Source organism: Anser brachyrhynchus (genome assembly GCF_964034855.1).
Source record: "Anser brachyrhynchus genome assembly, chromosome: Z".
NCBI classification, from domain to species: Eukaryota; Metazoa; Chordata; class Aves; order Anseriformes; family Anatidae; genus Anser; species Anser brachyrhynchus.
In genome coordinates, this window is record NC_137697.1 from 16,841,745 (window position 1) to 16,857,397 (window position 15,653).

At 41.1% G+C, this 15,653-nt stretch overlaps 1 protein-coding gene across 6 annotated transcripts in view; it reads left to right on the top strand.

The window, feature by feature from the left end:
* Positions 1-15,653, top strand: part of KIF2A (kinesin family member 2A) — a 65,165-nt gene that overhangs the window by 6,669 nt on the left and 42,843 nt on the right. Inside the window, exon 1 of one of the 6 annotated variants that reach the window (XM_080574124.1) lies at positions 13,312-13,449. The exons of the other annotated variants lie outside the window; for them this stretch is intronic. The gene's annotated coding sequence lies outside the window, so the exon portion shown is untranslated. Of the gene's footprint in view, positions 1-13,311; positions 13,450-15,653 lie in introns of those variants that run through there. 6 annotated transcript variants of the gene reach the window in all.

A 15,653-nucleotide genomic window follows, 5' to 3' on the forward strand; every position in this document is an offset into this window, starting at 1 on the left:
GCTATGAATGTACACAGTGGAGAAAAAAGAATGAAGTTGCTTATGGTAAGTTAGAGGTTCATCTTAGCTCTTCAGAGCTAAGTTTAATTTCTAGTGTAATGTAAAACTAAAGTATGGAACTCCACAGCAAGGACACCCAAGCCATCTTAAATTTGTACAGTAGTGAGAAGGTGCAGTAAGCAAAATGAATGGTCAGTCACGATGGGTTTGTAATTTAAAAATAAATAGTTTTTAAGAAGACATTTACTTTTAATAATCAATTTCTTGTAATGTCTCTGTAGCATAGTTAGAGTAGTCTGGATGCATAGATGCTTTCAGTATGTATTTTCAGATCTAGGGTGAAAAGTTTTGGTGGAGCTGTAATACGCTTTTGTTATTTCTTATTTCAAAAGCACGAACAAGCTTTCAGATATATGACCAGTTCTTTTTGCTGGCTTGAAAGCTTATCTTTTTTTTCCAGTATTACCATTTGTCTCTTCTTAAGTGTATGCTTTCTTGCATTTCTTATTAGTATTTTGGAGGGAATAATTATAGTAAGAAAAAAAAATTGCTTGCTATTGTATATTCTAAACCTTTAGTTTTTATTGTGACTTCATATTTGGGATTTTATTTAAATTGTTCTCAGTTCTGAACTGAACGTAGAGACTAAAATGTATTTTTCTAGTTGTATTGTTTGGACTATTTTTTTCTGTTATTTTTGGTAGAGATTTTTGTACTTAATTAAGATGTTAGACACTTAGCACAATTAAGTTAGTTTTAGTAATTTTGACTACTGGTATAATTCCTTGTCTGTTTAAGATGGTTAAATCTGGGCTACTTTTGTCTGCCCACTGCATCAGTGTTAGTTTTCAGCTGAATGTGTTGCACGGAGGGAGGCTGGGAAACTAAAACTATGGTAATCCAGATGTAGGTTGTCATAAACTGCTACAAGTTACATCCACAAAACTGTTCTTACTCTGTGTGTTCAAATGCGTTCCATTTCTTTTTCTGTCCTCGTTACTTTCCTTGAAATATTCACTGTTGTTATACTCTTGTTTCAGTACTATTTTTTATTTTCACTCCAAGAATTAAAAAGCCAATAGCTCTATAAGGTTCCCAATATAGAGATAGACAGATGGTTGACATGATTTTCCTGCAACTTTGACCTCTGTAATGGACGCTTTGAATTCTGTAGTATGTGTTTAGCTATGAAACGGTAGTGACTGTGTCTGATATCCTGGAAATGCATTTTGTTCCTATCCCCAAAAGTATCATGATAAACAGGACAATTGTTGGCTTAGAAAATCCATAAATTATTGCTTTGGTAGAAGTTAGTGAAGAACATTTATCTCGGTGAATGCTTTTCTGAAGTAGAACCACTGTTGGAGGCAGAATGTGGGGCTAGATGTTCTTGTATTTTGCCACTATTCTCTGTGCCTTGTTAATCTCTTATGGGGGGAAAAAGCAGCCATAGATAGGCAGGGTGTTAGGACGATCGTATTACCATTTCTCTGGTGAAGAGTGTTCTGTAGAGTTAATTTTGATGTCTTTGAACTTAGTTATTTCTGAATATTTAAAACTAGATTTTACATCTGTTAGACAAAAAGTGGTAACACTTTGTGAAAAATTGCATGAGAATGTACCTTTCCTGGGAAAAGGAGTTAATTTTTCAGACTTATGCTTAATTTTTATTTTTGAATGTCTGTGGTGACCTGAATCATTTACAGAAATAGAAGATGCCTAGAAGACTGTTGATAACTCTACTATTACAGTCTAAATTCAGTTCTTCTTTTATTTTGCTAGGAACCCAAGATAATTTTAGAATTGCTTAGTGTAAGGGAGTCAGTAGAGGTTCTTGGAAATAACTGTATAACTGTGCTTTTAACGAGAACTTCAAATGACCTTTTACAACAGGTGAGTTATCAGTTAGATTTAGTACTTAAGCTACTTTGTTAGTTTTTTATTTTTTTCCAGTTTTCTGTATTTGAGCAGGCTCTAGTTCAGCAACGGAGTCTGATCTTAAGTTTGACTCTTGAAAGAGAAGAATGAGGGATTTTGCTGCTTAAAGGCTTGAATGTGACAGTGGAACTTTTTGTTCGTTATTCAAATAACACTGCTTTCAGTGTAGCGTATTGTTTTTACATAGTGGCAGTTCTGGCTGCATGTGGCATAAGCCGCTTTAAGGTTTCCCATACCTGTAGAGTGAAAAGTCTGCTTGTTCCTTGCCACTGCTGTATTATCTGCAACACTGATAATTCCAGGGCTTTGTAAAATGCAATTGTGCAATACCAGGTAGAAGTAAAATGAGTAAGGTAACTTGCTTATAACAATGAATCTTTGGCTTTGGTGGCATTATTAGCAGTGGGTGGTCATGCTTTCCCCTACAGAAGAATGTTATTTTGCTTTCAAGTTATCATTAATTCAATTGAAGCCTTGTAGTCAAGTGCAAGTTTGAGTTCACCATGGCTCTCATTTGACACTGAAACCTCTACATAATCCCATGTATGAGTATTTTAAGCGTATTTTTTTCCTGGTGGGGCTAGTAAGTTAAGAATTGCCTTCAAATTGCCCACCAAATACATATATAAGTGGAGGGAAGTAGAGAGACAGATTTGTGTAAAGGTTTCTCCTTAGAAACAAAGTCCACAGTATATCTGTACTCTATTTCTGACTCTAGGAAGAAGGCAGTAGAAATGAATTCACTTTGAAAAGCACACGCACACTTAGATTTTGCAATTCTCCAATTTACTGATTCAATTTTGGGTTATATTTACATGTTCCTTATGGTTTTGCTTTAATATTTATGAATTGAACTTTCCAGTTTTTCTTGACAGTTTAATAGAATAGGAATTCAGGTGGTGATGAATGGGGTGAATATAAGTCATGATCTGAAAATTTTTAGGTTACATTGAACTTCTCCACAGAGAAGAATTAAAGTATTATTCCAAGTTTATTTAGTGATTTGATCTTGAACTCCTAGAATCTTGTTAAGATAAGGCTAAAATACAGGCTTTTAAACATGTATGAGATGAAAAATGCGTTTTAACCAGGAACAACATTTGGCAACTCTGTAATAAGTTATGATAAATATTCTTACTGAATGTAATACTGTAAAATAAGGGGAGAAAAAAATATTGACAGGTAGGTCAGAAGAGGCAAATGGTACCAGTTGAAAGGTACCAGTTGAAATCATCTGTATAAGGTGCTGCTAGAAAACTTCTGTGTGTTGCAACAAGCTATTGTTTCTGGGCAGCTACTGTTAGCTTCAGAGAAAGCAGAGAACATCATGAAAACAATGTCTCTCCTATTTATTTAAGCAACAAACTAAACGAGGAAGGGGGATGGGAGGGGGAACACTGGCCAAGTCACCTCAGTCTTTTGGCAGAGGGTATCCACCACACAATTTAAATCCACCACAATCTTAAATCCTGTTGTAGAAAAGCGAAAAAAAAATCTACAACCTCTAAACCTCAGTGCTGTTTAAAAGAGAGATGTGACTGAATCTACCTTTACTCCAATATTCCATAACTGTATTGAAATTTATACTGAACACAGAGGACTTACATCTGTAAAAATATACAATGAAAGATTCTGGACAGGTATTTTCACGAGCAATTTTAAAAGATTTTAAGGAAGCTGCCTGCAAAATTGTTTTAAAGGACTTCAAGGAACTGCTGACTAAATATGCAAGAAGATGTCAAATTATGTTCTGTCTTCCAAAATTAAAAAAATAGACATAAGAAGACATTGAACTATTCCTACAACTTGTTTACAAGTTGTCAAGTGACAGAAAAGATGTGAATGTCATTACCATTAACTGAATGAAAACCTTCACTTATGCAGCCGTAGTAAAAGAAAAATATGATACAGGACAGGAAATACTATAATGTCATCTGTTAATGTCCTGTTCTCTTTTGAATGAAATTTACAACTCTGATTACTTAATTTTCCTCAGATCTGAGAACTGAAGGGAGCTCAAGCAGGCCATGAGGATGACCAGTGGGAGTTGGAAAACCTTGTGTGAATATTGAAAATGGGTCTTTTGTTGATTTGGTGTAGACCTTTTCTACAGTTCGGAAAGGATATTTCATTGTGATTGTGGAACAAAATGAGTAGGATTGCTTTATGAAAAGCAAAGGAAAACTTGTTTTTCTTTCTATTCAAGACTTTTACTAAAATTGGAGAGTGGATTTTTATTTTTATTTAAGTTTGTGAAGTATTTCTGTCTTTTGGGGGTTCATTCATCACCTTAAACCATGCTAACCACTGCCATAACCTGCCAGAGTGGATCACACTGATAATTCGTCTAGCCCACTGGCAGTAGGAGAAGCAATTCAGGAAAAGCAGACCCGCCTTGCCATCTGTAGTCTGATTGATGCCTTTGTCTCTCCCCAGTATCCAGAATTACATTCGAGATGTTAGGAGTACAACTCCGCATAGTCCTGTTAAATATCCATTTATAGACCTATGGTTTGTGAATTTATTGAATACCTTTCTGAAGCAGCTTACCCCGTCTGCCTCATAAATCTCTTGTGAAAGCAAGATCTGGAAGTTCGCTGTTTGCTGCATAGCCAGATGCGTTACTACTTTTATCTGCCTAAAAGTTGAAGAGTGCTCCTAGTTCTAGCCTTGCAGGATTTGTGGGAGTAACAGTTTCTACTCATTTTGTCCTTTCTGACTGTGAAGCTCAACCAAATCCACTTGTGGCCTTTTCATTGTAGGTGAGCATTCTCAGGTGCATTAATCTCTGCTTGTTTCATTCTCTTCATCATCTTAGCTGTCCTCGTCTAATTCCTCTACATCGTTTTTGAGGTGTGAAGGCTAGTGCAAACAGTAGATAAGATGTGGGTACAGCAAGGTTTTATTTAGTGTTTCACAGTGACGCTTTGTTTTATTCTTTAGCTTCCTGATGATGGTCAATCTTTTATTGACTTTTTTTTTTTCTTTTTTCTGCAGCTGCATTTTGAATCAATGATTTTACAGAACGGTGAATGATATCTTAAGGGATCTCTTATTTGAATTGTAACTTCTAGTTGCAGTTTCAGCATTGTGTATCCATACAGTAGATTATTTTTCTCTGGGTGCTTTATCTTTCTTTTCTCCATGTCATCTGCCACCTTTTTGTGCACTATCTTTTTTTCCCTCACAATTGTCATGGCATCTGACTACCCAAAAACCTTTCTTGCCAAAGGATGAGACCCCGAGCTTGGTGTAATTTGGAGTGTAACTGGGCTGGAAGATGACATGTAAGTTTCTGGCTAATGTTTTGAAAAGCCTGTCTCATTAAAACAAACAGACAAAACAAAACCAAGCCTACAACACATGGCTTCACTTTCCCAGTCCCCTCCTTCATTGTCACTTGTTTACATGTAATCTTCTTTTAGAGAGGATTGAAGTATTTCACAGCTCTGAGTGTCCTGGTTGTGTATGTACTGAGAATTTATCTTGCACCTCATTTTAGTGTAGCATCCTGGTACCATGACCATTGTCATTGCACACATACTAGTTTACTTCCAGGCTCCCATCGGAAGGGAACCAGATGACCCAACTGCTGTCGGAAACCTGAACTTTCTTGGCTGGTTGCTGAGAAGAGACCTGAACTGCATCATTTTGCCTGTCACTGCCTGGGCAGCCCTTCAGTAGGTATCACACTTTCATATTCTCTTGCACATCCCAGGACAGCCAGCATACACTCATGTTCATCCTCTAAAAGCATCGTAGTGGGAGGCTACAATGCAGTTTTCTCTCTGTTTCTGTATAGGTCAAAGTGAGTTAGCATAAAAAATTAAGGTCTGTTGCTTGGACGACTGGGATGTGCCTGTACAAGCATTTCAGTTCAGATCCAGAACTAACTTTGGATATACATCTTCTGATCATCCCTTAAGTCTTTGTACTATGATTTAGTTCACTTTGAAAGTGGCCTTGGAGCGTGCTACATTCCTTTTGGATGCACCTTTTCTGGAATGCACCTTCCAGTTAAATGTACACAGTGCACTCCAGCACATGGTGTTTGGTCTGTGGTACTACTTCCCCCAGTCCCTTTGGAACATACGGTGTGAATGTGGGATCCTCTGCACCACCTGCTTTGCTTTACAGATCTGCTCCTGTTGCCATACACCACTTGTTAATGTAGGCACAGCCAAGGGACCTGCGCAGAACACCAACTGCTGGAGGTGTGGGTAGTCTGTCTTGAAACATGCTGTCCTGGGGTGTCATGGACAGAACCAGCCCATACTGCTTCACAGAATGGCTGAGGTTGGAAGGGGCCTCTGGAGGAGACAGGAACACCTAGAACAGGTTGTCCAGGACCATGTCTAGCTAGCTTTTGAAGATCTCCAAGGACGGAGATCACACAGCCTCTCTAAAAAAGAATTTTAGGTCATAGAGCAATCAGACATTACGTTAACATCAGTTTCAGGAGTCATTTTAGCTCACCTTGCTTGATTTTGCACTAAAAGGGGGGGTAAATACAAATTTAATCAAATCAGTCTTGTAGCTTGGAGTGCCTCAATAGAAAGTAGTAAGCAATGGAGGACAGATGCTGATACGCTTCTGGTCTCTTGTGTACCAGACAAGTATCCTGGAAGTGAGCAGGATCGATGCAGAGGCTTTGCATAGCATTGCTAGTGTTGCAGGTTGTTACATTATTGAAGGTAATCCATACATTTCTCTGAATTTCAGTAAAATGTTTTGTAACGCAGGATAAATGATTCAGGTGAAGTTTAATACAGGAATTGTCATGTGTTTAAGAAAGATGATGGTGGTGTACTTACTAATTTCTACAGAACACTTTCTATGGTCTGTTTTGGGACTGGCTGGCTGTTATTCATTCCTGGCCTTAACACAAAAAGTAACATTGTTCTTGGAAAACTTAATTGCTATGCTAGAGTGGGAGTATCAACTCTGTGGAGATTTATATCATGCAGGAAGAATATGAGCTATGGAATAAACTGGGATAAAACATAATAACACAAAGTAAAAGTGCTTTTGCTACAAATTGGGAATTCACAAGCTGTAAATGACAGGAGAAAAATCTTGATATTCTAGTTAATCACCAAACAATTGTGGACCACTGGTGTGAATTGGCAAGGGGAAAAGTGAGTGCAATTTCATTATTACTGTAATTTGGCAGTGAGTGTTGCAGTCTGGAATTGTATGTTGAATATCACACTTCGTCCTGGTTGGCAGTGTTGAAAAAAGGCTGAGTGTTTGGGCTGAGACAGATACAGATAGATTCACCATTCCTGTACAGGTGTCCTTGTACAAGTTATAAAAGAAAGTACAGAGTACTAAATGGCTGTGAACAAGTGTAATCTAGAAAAATGTTTGTATATGTTGACAGTGAGGTGCTAGTGCCACTTGCCACCAGGATGAACAGCAGAGGTGTGCAGCCTAGTAACATGAAGGGGAAATAAATTCAGCTTATTAAAGTGTTTTTTATTTTATTTATTTTACTATTATTTTATTTTACTATTTTTTTTTAATAGGACTTACAGTAGTATGCGTTAGATGATTGGACAGGTGCTTCCTTCTGCTTCCTTCCAAATGTCTTTCTCTGTGGTTGTTATATGTGGAGGAATTGGTGGCTTTTAAAAATGATAGGATGACTGGCGTGGTGCAGCTGAGATAACTGGCTGATAAATACCTAGATATCAGTGCATCTGTTACCCATTGTGACATGATACTTCATGCACTGAGCTGCTTGAGGAACAAGTCGCCTATCATTCTGACGCGGACACCTATGGAAGCAATACGGAGCTGTAGCTTCTGAATGCTGCAGTGGTGAGTTTTTCCTCATTCTTTTTGTGAAGCCGGAGGGGTGACTGCCATTGATTTCACAGGCAGTTGTAGCTTCTGTAAGTAAACAAACTCAAGACTGCTTTCAGAGGAGCTCATTAATGTGAAATAATGTGCTTTGAAATACGGCTGCAAGAGCCTTAGTTCCACACCCCAAGAGAAACTGGACTTGTGTTGAAGAGAAGTGAAACGCACAGTGTTCCTCTAACTGGGGAAGCCACAAGAAGCTTGCTTTGAATGTAAAGGGAAATATTAGAGGTTGGCTCGGAAAATGAAAGGTCAGCAGCAAAAAAAAAAAAAAAAAAAAAAGCAATGAAAAGACTGGTGATTTAACAACTATTAGAGAAACACAAACTCGAGACAACAGCAGGAGGATGCAGCTCTAGGAAATGTCATTAGAGGAGGTGCACACATATAGGCAATTAACAAGTTCAGCTAAACTAAGCAAGTAGAATTATAATATAGTGGTTGGTGTGGAAGGGGTTATTGTTGTTGAACGCAAGGGTGACCAAAAAGTTGCTCGTGTCCTGTTTGCTGTTTGAGGGACATGAAATATGCTCTTTGTATTTTGAAGGTAAATGCTACACATGCTTCAGTGGCATGTGAGCTTTGGTTGTTTTTTCCTCTTTATCTCATTTGTTAGTGGATTGTCAGTAAGATCTGTGAACTTTTGTTTTTCTAAAGCACTGTTTGATTTTTTTTTTCTTTCCGTACAAATTACATACATATCTTAGATGGGGATTTTCTTCTGAGTTCTGTAGCTTTCTGGGTGGGGCTAAGAGCAGACTAGGTTGGATTTTAACTCAAAACTGTAATATACAGACAGATACGGGAAATTTGATTTGTTTAATGTTAGTTTTTGTTCCCCAAATCCTTATCTGTTATGTTGTAGAGGCTTAGAGAGATCAACATATGCAGTCATGACAAGCTTGTCATTTGAAATACTCTGGTATTGTTATGATTAAAAAATAAAATGAGTTGGTAGCTAGGGATCATTCACAGAAAAATAAATATTGAAATGTATCTGTAATGAAAAATTGTGGCTTTTTTTAGCATTTAAGGTCTTGCTTTAGGGACAAGGTAGGTACTGCATATGTTAGTGACAGTGTGGTAACATAATTGAGATAACAGCCAAGATAACAAGGAAGTGTAGCATGGCAAAAAATAAAACATCTGTATGATGAAATAAAACTAAAACATAACTTGTGGTAGAAACAAAGAGAATTAAAGTAGATTGTGATAACTGAAAAGGCTTAGACATTTCATTATAGCAGGGTTGCTTGTATGTGGATAAATGAGACTTTAAAACAAAAAAAAAATCAAGCATGCTTAGTGATGTGGAGAGAGAAACATCTGCCAATTACTGCCAGTTTTTCCCTGGGGAATTAACAGAAGAACTGTCCATCTAGTGCAGGGAGAGAAGTTGTAAGCCCTGATGAAGCAAATGGGAACACAGCCACAGTTAACATCACTGGGGACATCTACACTGGGATTGTCTTTTTCCTTGGGATTTTTCCTTGGGTGTTTGCTATGGATGCTGTTGGGTGGATAAAGCATTAGTTTTTTTTCCTTCTGGAGCTCTCTCTGTAAGAGCAGGAAGGTTCTTCCATCAAAACCCTGTGTACTGGAGCCCATAGCACAGGTAAAAATGTTTCGGACCACATTCATTCTGGTATACGCTGCTTCCTGATTCACAGCCGCATGTGTAAACATACATAAACATTTTTTTTAATATAAAACCTATCATTTGTATTTTTTCCAAAAGAGAGTGAGGGAAATTCTATTCTTTCCAATTTTAATTTTTCAATATCAATTGGCAAAGGGTGAAGGTGAAGCGTGTCTATGTTCTACGTCCAGGTGTCTGTAGATGCGGTAACATTATGTTAGTCCCTTGTGAACATGATTAGCAAAGTCATGTCATGTTTCACAAATGGCCACTGCAGTCCTGTAATCAATGGGTAACTTCTGTTACGGTCATCATTAACTTGTACCATACGTTTGTATGTGTCTATGAAACATCTACTGTTGTTGCAGTTAGGAAAAACAGTACTCATCTGAGCAGACTACTGTCTGAGCTAATATAATTTATTTGTATTCCTAAAGAAGTGGAAGGTTCAGAGGATGTAACAAGCTCTTGAGTTTCCTTTACTGAATGCTGGCTCCATTGGCATGGCTGTAGCCTGAGTCTGCTAAAAACAATTGCCTGGTTTTGAACTAGCAAAGCTTAAACAATTGTTTGATGGTGGTAGGTTATCACTGTGGTTTAAAGTTCTGCTGCTGTTTTGGGGTGGAGGAGTGAGAGGGTCACTGTGCAAATTATTAAGTTTTCCATTTAGCAGCCTGATCTAGACTCCGTGTGTAAAGTTTTAACTATTAGGTCTCAAAGATTTCTAAGACTTCACAAAACTGCATAAGGAGTACAAATGCAGTGTCATTTTAGGCCAGTACACCCTAATTATTTGGAAGGGTGGGGAAGGCTGTGGTCTTTCACCAGCCTTATTTCTTGAGTCACTTGAGAGAACGGTGTGGTTTGGGTCACATGTTAGCTAGTGCTTTAGCCAAGGCTGTAATTCCAAAAACACAAACTCATATTTACATCTGGTGACTTAAATTTCTGAAAAGTAACAGGAAGATGAAGAGGCTATGGATTTAGTATTGAAATCGATAACTGCTTCCGACTTGTGGGATTTTCAAGAAGTTTTGCAGATATAAAACATTGAGTTTGCTCAGAGGTAAAGATCTGAGTACGTCTTGGGATTTTCTACCAGCTGGCACTGCTAACTAGGGTGAGGATAGGTTAACGTGTTTGATTTACCCTGCTTATTTGCTTTTGCTGCTTCTTCCGAAACATTTTTTCTGCATCGGTAGTTCTTACAGTACAGGCATTTTATCTGCTATTTCTGCAGAAATTTATGCTTGTTTGCTTTATTTCTTCTGTTTTTAAAATTTTCGTAAGATGACTAGGAAAAGAGGCAATGTAAGAGTTGATGTTGTTCACTTGTATCAACAAAGGGGAGAATATTGTAATGCAAGTGTATTTAAGGTGGCTTCACATACATTTGCGTTGTCTTTTACTTGCAGCATTGTTTGCTGCATGCTCCAGTTTGTAGAGGGTAAACTGTGCACTGTCTGACAGAATTCATTTACAGAAATAATGGCCTGTTCAAATAACTTTTTAATCAGTTGTGAGTTCTAAAGCAATGTAACTACTTCCCAGAAAAAAAAATGTTTTCCCTGTGATGTGAATTCTAATCATGCAAGGAGAAGAATTGTAAATGTGAAGAATCAGTGCATCACCTTTACGGCTGGACTTCCTTCTTTTGTTTTTGAAATGTGTGTGAAGATAGTCATTTTGTAATCACTTGCTCTTTTTAGTTTTATGCACATTTGTGTTTACATGAACACGTTTACATTTCAGATTTTCATACCAGCTCCAGAAAACACACCAGAAATGAAGGATGTTGCCTTCAGCCACTGCAGATTGATTTGGCTCTTATGCTTTTAGCATTTGCAGCTTGGTCTTGCTTTATATGCTAGACGTGGTTTATGCCAACCTAATTGGTTGCTGGCATTCCTGAGTTTCACAGCTGCTGTATTCAGCTGTGTACTAGAAAAATATAATGGAATACTGTTTGCGAGAGCAAGAGGCAATTGTAAAGATGTAAATGTGCTTGCTGGCAGTTCAGCAACATGTAAACTTTTAATAACATATTAAGAATTTTGAGGAACAAATTGCATGGGTACCTTGCCAGTTTAAACATAGTATGTAGGTTTTCTATTTAAGCTGAGAATATTTGGATGTTGGACATAACTTTTGTTAATGTTTTTTTTAATTCAATCCTGACTTTCTTGGCCAGGGAGCAGATGAAGTCTGGCATAGAGATGGAAGACTTATTGTGATTCTTTTATTATGGCATGCTGGCTTACTGTGTTTGTGAGAGGATTCAGTATTTTCTATTCATTCACCAGCCTGCTTTGATCTCCTTTCACTTGTTATGACAAAGTTTAAACCCTTTTTTTAATTATTATTTATTCTGTGGCAAAAATAGTAGAACAAAGGAACAGGTAGTATGACTTAGGATGGCTTGGTGACTAATATAGTGTCACGAGTTTCAGAAGTGAACAGCAGTTTTCCTCAAAGTTTATAGAATCTGGTGACATGTTAATTATTATAATGTTTTATAGATTATTTTTCTCTGAAGTTACATTTTTCATATATCACTTTTCCTTTGATTCCACATTGACAGCCGGGCCAAGCCTTAAGACTGTAGCAGAAAATTTTATCACCATACGCTTGATGAGTCTGCCAGTTCCCGCAGCACCGAAGAGTTTTTGTGTCTTTGCAGTCCCAGCATGCTGTTTGTAGCAATGGATGAAGTGGCACCGCTACAGGAAAAAAAGTGGGCTGTATTCCTAGTTTGCTAACAAATCAGAGAACTAATTAAAACAGTTCCACAATGGAGGGTTCTTGCACAAAATTAAGTCACTGTAGGTTATTAGCAGTGGAAAAAGTAATGGAGAGGTGTACTGAGCACCACATACAAAGAAAACTTGCACAAAAATGTTCATCCAAAGAAGTGAAGTGTGGGAATGCCCTGCTGAGTTAGCCAGCTTCACAGTCACCAGCAGAATTAGGGCATAGTCCTGAGGGCAGGACATTCTTGTGCAACATTATTTGGGTGCTGAGGAAAGGAGTAAGGTCTGCACATGGTGAGGAGGGTATGGCTGTGGTTTCTGCCCCTGCATCTCCTGGATTTTTCCAAATCCAGGCTGATGCCCATGGAGGAAGATGAAAACCATGCTCTTCATGCACATTGGGTGTTGCGTGGAGTAAGCGCAGTGTTAACAGTGACAGTGTTCATGTCACCTTTTTCTTGCCCTCTGTGAGCAGCTCAGCATCAACACTGACACTGTAGGTACCAGAAGTGAGGATGCAGACCTTGCCTTCAGTGGGGGCACTGGGAAATGCAAGAGAGTGCTGCTGAAGAAGCACTAATGGCAGGATATGTTCAGGAAAAAATAATGGCTCAGAGAAATAAAAACTAGCAAATGCTAGAGGAAAGGAACTAAACAAAGGGGAAAGATTTTTTTTTTTTTTTAAATAAGTAAAATACTACTCAACCTTTTTTAACAGAGAATTGAATCTTATGATTATGCTTGGAGCAAGGACAAGTGCCGAGGTTAGAAATGGTTGTGTAATGTAATGTTCATTGCGAGGTAAGTGCTGCAGATATGAAAGCACCGCTGCCTGGGGTGCCACTTACTACATGAGTCCCTGCATTTGCTTTGATTTTGGCTGAGTTTTAGTCAGTTTGCCCCTCTGAATCCTACATTAGACTGCAAAGATTTGCTGATACCTTCCCTGACACTTGCACCCTCTCTTTTTCCTCAGATTTAACTCGGTGTGAAAGATTAGGCAGCCTGTGCAGTAAAAGAATTGCTAAAAATACTCATATTACTTGTGCTGTTAGGTGAGATAAATTGGATACAAGTTAAGGTTTATCTTTCTTTCTGTCCCTCAGCAGGCCCTAAGAAGCTTGGAGTACATAAAAACATTAACTTTGGAAAACTACCAAATTGTGACTGAAGTGGCTAAAAGAGAAGTTTGAAACAATTGGTGAAGGAGAAACTGGGTGGACTTTCTGATTTTTCTCCAGCTCACATGAAGCCCAGGTAGAAGGAGGTGCTTGGTTGTCAGGGAAATTATTAGGTCGTGGGCAGAGCTTGATCAAATATCCGACTTTTGTATGAAATGACTGTGATCAAACTGGTCCCTGCTTTCTGACTTCAGTGGTAGTTTTATTGGTGTGTTGGAAAATAACTAAAAAGCCACAGAATGGTTGAGGTTGGAAGGGTCCTCTGGAGGTCTTGTTGTCCCACCCTCCCGCTCAAGCAGGCAGACCCAGAACAGGTGTCTCAGGACCGTGCTGAGATGGCTTTGAGGTATCTGCAAGCACGGAGACTACGCAGCTGCTTGGCAGTGCAGTTCTGCTCGCTGTTGCAGGGGGTGGTTCTTGTGCAGAGCTGCTGCAGGACGAGCCTGGCTTTGGGAAGGAGAGGAACTCCCTCTGGGCCAGTGCTGCTGCTGGGCCAGATGAAATTTGGGTGTGGAGGCAGCGGCGGGGAGCCAGGGAGGCCAGGGCTGTCCTGGCAGAAGGAGCGGCAGGCCTTGAGGACCCGCAGCCCGGCTGTTGGTGGATGGGCTTGGAGGCCGCCGCCCTGGTGCTTGTCAGGCCCCTGCTGTTCAGCGGCTGGTCCTGTCGGGGAGCTGGATGCGCAGAGTCCAACCTAACACTGCCAAGTCCACCACAAAACCATGTCCCTAAGCGCCGCATCGTACGTGTCTCAAGTACTTCAGGGTACATGCTGACTCCGCCACTTCCCCGTGCAATGCCACTGTTCCCCAAGCCTGTACCGCTGCAAGGGGTCGTTATGGTCCAAGTGTTGTACCCAGCATTTAGCCCTGTTGAACGCCATACAGCTGGACATGGCCCATCGATCTAGCCTATCGAGATCCCTCTGCAGGGCCTTCCTAGCCTCAAGCAGATCAACAATCCCGCCCAAGCTGGTGTCATGGGCAAACTCGGTGAGGGTGCACTTGATCCCCTCATGTGGTGATTTTACCTCGCTAGGCAGCTGAACTCCACCACAAGCGCTCTGTCCCTCTCTTCAGCAGAGGAGAGGAAGAAGAAAGGGAGAGAAACAACTCACGGGTTGAGATAAGGATAATTTATTTAAAGGAAAAGTAATTATTAAGGGAAAATCATTATTAATTAAATAATTTAACTAAAGGGAAAAGCAGGGCCTCAATGCACGTAGCCGTTGTTCGGGAGGACAGATGTTTTCACAGTGAGAGCCCTCCCGTCCCACATGGGTGCTTGTCAGGCCCCTGCTGTTCATCGGCCGCTCGTGTCGGGGAGCTGGATGCGCAGAGGCCGCAGCAGCAGCGAGCCGATGCGGAGGATGGGTCCGTTGGTGGGGCTGGTGGGGCGCTGCCCTGCAGCCTGCTGGGGGGCAGCGTTGATGGGCCCTGGAGCTGCGCCAGCCCCGTCTGCTTGTCCGATCCCCTGCGGCGCCCTTCTCCCAGCTGCGGGGCCGTTGTTGCTGGGCCGTGGGCGCAGGTCGTAGCGGCGCTGAGGGGATCTGCTGCGGACCCTCTCCCTGGCGGCGTTCCTGCGGCCGCGAGCGGACGATCTGCACACGTACTGCTGGTAGTCGTCGTCCGCTCGCACCGTGTGCAGGATGCGGTCGATGGGCTGCCTGCAGAGCGGGCACGTGGATCTCGTGGCGGCCCACCGCCGGATGCAGCGGAAGCAGAAGGTGTGGAAACAGGTGGAGACGTAGGCGGTGTTTCTGGTGGTGCCCAGGCAGATGGGGCACCGTTCTCCTGCAGCTTCCTCCGATGGCCCCGCCTGCTGCATCTGGCCCCCGCTGGCTGTTCCTGCAGAACCGCTCTGCTTCAGGTCCTCCTCGGCACGGGATGGAGTGTCCTGCCTGCCAAGAGAGCCCAAGAGAGTGGAGGTAGCGGGGAGGTGAGGGCCTCCTGACGGGCCTTCTTGTGGGCTGAAATTCTTCTTCCTCTTCATCATCATCAGGTTCAGCCATGTGGGCCACCCATCTCAATGGCCGTTGTCGGCACCTGCCTTGTCCCCCCAGTCCCAGCCCGTCCAGCCCCCCACGTTGTCTCCCAGGCCAGCAGCACGGCTGGAGTTAGCAGAGGGTACCTGAAGGAGGAGGTCAGAGAAGGCGGAGGAGCTGGCTGGGTGCTGTTGATGGTGCCAAGCACCCTGGCACCTTCGTTGTGCCTGCAGCTCCGGGACAGGTGCTGTGGGGACCAGCAGTACCCCACCACACAAGAACGCACAAAGGTGCAACTC